General features: G+C 44.3%; 1 long non-coding RNA gene across 1 annotated transcript in view; it reads left to right on the top strand.

Annotated features, from left to right (window-relative positions):
• Window positions 1-2,048, top strand: part of LOC113481368 — an 8,426-nt gene extending 6,378 nt beyond the window's left edge. Inside the window, exons 4-5 of the long non-coding RNA XR_003398664.1 lie at window positions 1,039-1,116; window positions 1,425-2,048. This is a non-coding gene — a long non-coding RNA (uncharacterized LOC113481368). The remainder of the gene's footprint in view (window positions 1-1,038; window positions 1,117-1,424) is intronic.
• The last annotated feature ends 1,749 nt before the right edge of the window (window positions 2,049-3,797 follow it).

The following is a 3,797-nucleotide window of genomic DNA, read 5'->3' as shown; positions in this document are numbered from 1 at the left end:
AAAAAAAAAAAAAAAAAAGGCATTATTCTTTCCTGGGATATTTCATGCCTGCCTAGCTTGATGCCATTTGAGCATTTAGTACTACACCCTACAATTAGAAATTACACACACATACTTTAGTTAGTCTCATGTTTAAACAAAGTATCTTTATGTGAAGCTATAGAACAGTTCACAGCAGGGAAAGAGAAGCCAGTAGTCAGAAAAAAAAACCATTTATACCCTAAAGCCTGTGGGGCCTTTAGGACCATATAACATATATCTGTTCTCCAAATTTAATGGCCGTTCACATCTGAAACGTTCTGATGCTGCAGAGTTTACCATCACCTGCGATAGAAATAGCAAGCACGTGTGAGCCAAGAACCAAAGATGAAGCAAAGGGGAAGATTATGCAAGCGTCACCTGAAATCCAGTGCTGGGCTGTGTATTTGCCATCAGTTCATAGGCAATTTCTGCTCTTAGGCTGATTTTGGTGCTGTTGCACTAGAGGTTATACAGAGTAAATTCTGCAGTTCTTTATAGTACTGTAAACCTAATGCTGTTCAGTGGAAAAAACAATGGCTTTACCACAGCAGAGTATATCATGCCAAGGATTTGTAAAAAGACAGTATCAGTATGCTGCTTTATTTTTGTTTCCAGTAGTTTTTCTTCGTTTTAAGCAAAGGGAATTTTTAAATGCTTGAGCAGGCATGGAGCATAAAATACTGTCATGCTGAAATCAATGGGCCTTTTGACAATGCCAGGATTTCAATGAGGGCCTTCATGGGAGCATGCCACAAGGAGCAGCTGTTTCTTGGATGCATCCCAAAAGCTCCCCAGATATCTGATCTCATACAACTACCCCTATGGGTTCCCAACAGAAAATGCAACGTTCAGCAGAAAAGAGTTTGCTCTCCTCCCTGGTTCTCTCCACCCTGCGTTTTTGGTATTCCTGAGAAATTCCCTTCTGTCCTCCTTCAGTTTTATTGCTCTCTGTGCCTTCCAGATAATGCCAGAAATGACTTTTGAAAACTGACACTGATTTTTATGTTGTTATTTCAGCCATTGCTTTGGTGTTCCTGCTGCTGTTAACTGTGATGGAAAGGTCTGACCCTTCAACCCAGGTCTTGAAGGATAAAGGTAACGGTTACTTTCAGTGTGTGTCTTTCAAAAAAAAAAAAAGTCTGATTTTCATTTGTATGCACATGGTTTTATGGACAGTTTAAGGGTATTCATATTAGATTATCTCAATGCAGTCAAGATTTTTGTCTTTTAGATGTGATTTTGGAACGAATGATGGCTACTCATGCACAGTGTTGTTCTGTCGGTGCGAGCCTACATCTTTTCCATTGTCTGATGCTTTGCAGTTAAAATTTAGGATTCTGCTGCATTGTAATCCTGAACCATAAGAAGCAGTGCCTCAGATCAGGCTGTTGTGTATCTTTCAGCAAATTCCAGGTTTTACGAAAGCTGTGCCCACTGAGTCACCAAGGTTGTGAATCCCGTATTGCAGGCTTCCTTCAGAAGCAGACATTCCAAGTGGGTTACTTGGGGAGAGACTATTTTGATGTAAAATTTAACTAAAACTTGGATAATGCATGTTGGATTGAAAACAGCAGTGACTGGGAGTAGACAGCTTCAGCAGGGAGCAACAGACACCTCTTAATGTATCAAGAGACAGAGAAAAATTATTTACTCAGGCTGAATTTTTTACCCACTGTGGCACTGGTGAAAGCATACCCATGCTGACAAAGCCATAGTGGAGTGATTTACAGCGCAGTACTTCCATGAGGAGACCTCAAAAGTGGAGTCCACCACAACCCAAGTATCAGCCAAACCAGTCAACTGGCAGTAACACCAGCTGGGGTGGAAACTTATGTAGATAAAGTACTATGGCTGGCAAAGAATTGGGAACCAAATAAAATATTAGGTGAAAGAGGAGCATCCTGGGAATAAAATTGTTTGAAAGAGCCCTTGTTGGCAAACACAGACCAAGGACAAATGCCAAGCAGGCTCAGTTGAATAAGCTTTAAACCTTTTATAGAAAGCTGAAGCACAAAAGCTTAGCCTAATCCAACCTATTTCTATGAGTGTTTTCTGAACTTAATTACAAATTTAAAGTGCTTCCAAATGTGTGGAGTGTTTCTGTTTGCATAGCTTGTCTGCTGGCCTGGGTTCTCAGCAGTGCAAAAGAAGTTGCCTGAGCAAACATGGCTCACCTTGAGGTGCATGTGTGCATGGTCTTAACTGACTCTGGGGCCTGGAAAGTCTACTTAAAGCAATTGTAAATGAAGGGTTCGGCTCTTACCCTTGCTGTCTCTGGGTTAGGCTTTTGTTGGTTGGGTTATTTTTTGCTCTTGTTTCTTGGTGTTGCTAGTCTTATGACCTCCTGCGCTTACGTAAAGCGCTTCAGTAGTCTCTAAAGTCAATACTTGGGAACACTGATAGCACAGGTTATCGTCAAGGAATGAAGGCCACACTGACAGTGAGAACTTGCACACGGGGCTGCTGTGTCGTACCTCAAAGAGCCTGGCCACGTGGGTTTAAGCCCATCACTGAGTTGCCAGGAACTTATTGACTTACCTCTTGGTAGCGGGGGCATCTAAGAACAGAATCAGCAGCCGTCCACCAAAACCAGACCTGTGGAGCTAGGGGCCTTGCTGGAGCCTCTCAAGGAACTGCAAGTGAAGAAAGGAGCAGCTTGTGGAGCTCAGCACGCTTGAGCTTGAGAAAAGCAGCTGGGCTCTACGGCAGCTATTTGCTTCCTAGCTATTTGCTAGAGGCAGGATGGCTTGTGATTACAGAACGAAGCTACTGTGAGGGAAGGGGTTCAAGACTCTGCATTCGAAATTCAGGTGTCTAAAGTCATGGTAGCATAAATGAGCCCCATGAGGCTCAAACCTACCATGCCCAGCATAATAGTGACAAAAAGCAGAGATACAGTATAAGCATCTGGCCTGTTTCCCAAGAAAGTTAACGGTAAGCATCATCGTTATTTACAACAGGCAGAAACTATCAGGATGATAGCTAAAATACTTACAGGATAGAAGTGATAGAAATGTTTTTGCATGCAAAGCCCTCGCGAACAGCAGTGTGGGTTTTCACTCTGGATGACTGCAGGATTTGGTATAATCTGCTAGCTGGTGATTTTTTCCATGAAAGAGGAAAGATGATGTGAAAGGAGCTGGTAACATGAAAGACCCTTTCTTTTTGTGATCTCACCTCGATTTAACAACTCAGACCCAGTCAGGTTGGATTTATACCAGCCACGTGCAAGGTTCAGCCCTGCTGTAACCTAGCTACTGGATTCACACAAAATATTCTTTGATGAAAAAGAAAGGCTTAAAATTTTACACAGCCAGCCCTGTAGGATGAAGTCTATTTGGATTTTCCTCAAATGCATCTGGCATTTCATTTGAGAACAGATTTTGTGTTTCGTTTCCCCAGCTTGACACTGCCAAGGTTTCTTGCCATACAACTATATTGCATTTCATATACTACTGATATCACATATAACGCACATATGCGGGAACCTGCCTCTTTTTTCCAGCTTCTCCTCGGTGACAATCCGCGCGGTGAGCGCCTGTGCGGGTTTGCGAACTGCCTCTGCCCCGCGTCTGGTGCGAAAATCAAGAGCATCCGCAAAGCGGCCCTTTCTAGGGGGGAACCAGAAACGCGGAGCAACCCCAGGTTTGGGGGGGTGCTCTGTTAAGGAGGGAAAGGTGTCCGCGTGTGCCTCCCATCCCGCCCCCCTCCGAGGGGGGGATGCCCGGGGGCGGTGCCCGCCGGGGCCCGGTGCCCGGGGCAGGGGGCGGCCCGTC

This window comes from Athene cunicularia (genome assembly GCF_003259725.1).
Source record: "Athene cunicularia isolate RWA chromosome 5 unlocalized genomic scaffold, athCun1 chr5_part3, whole genome shotgun sequence".
In the NCBI taxonomy this organism is placed as follows: domain Eukaryota; kingdom Metazoa; phylum Chordata; class Aves; order Strigiformes; family Strigidae; genus Athene; species Athene cunicularia.
Note: the sequence above shows the minus strand (reverse complement) of the source record. Positions and strands in the feature narration are given on the sequence as shown.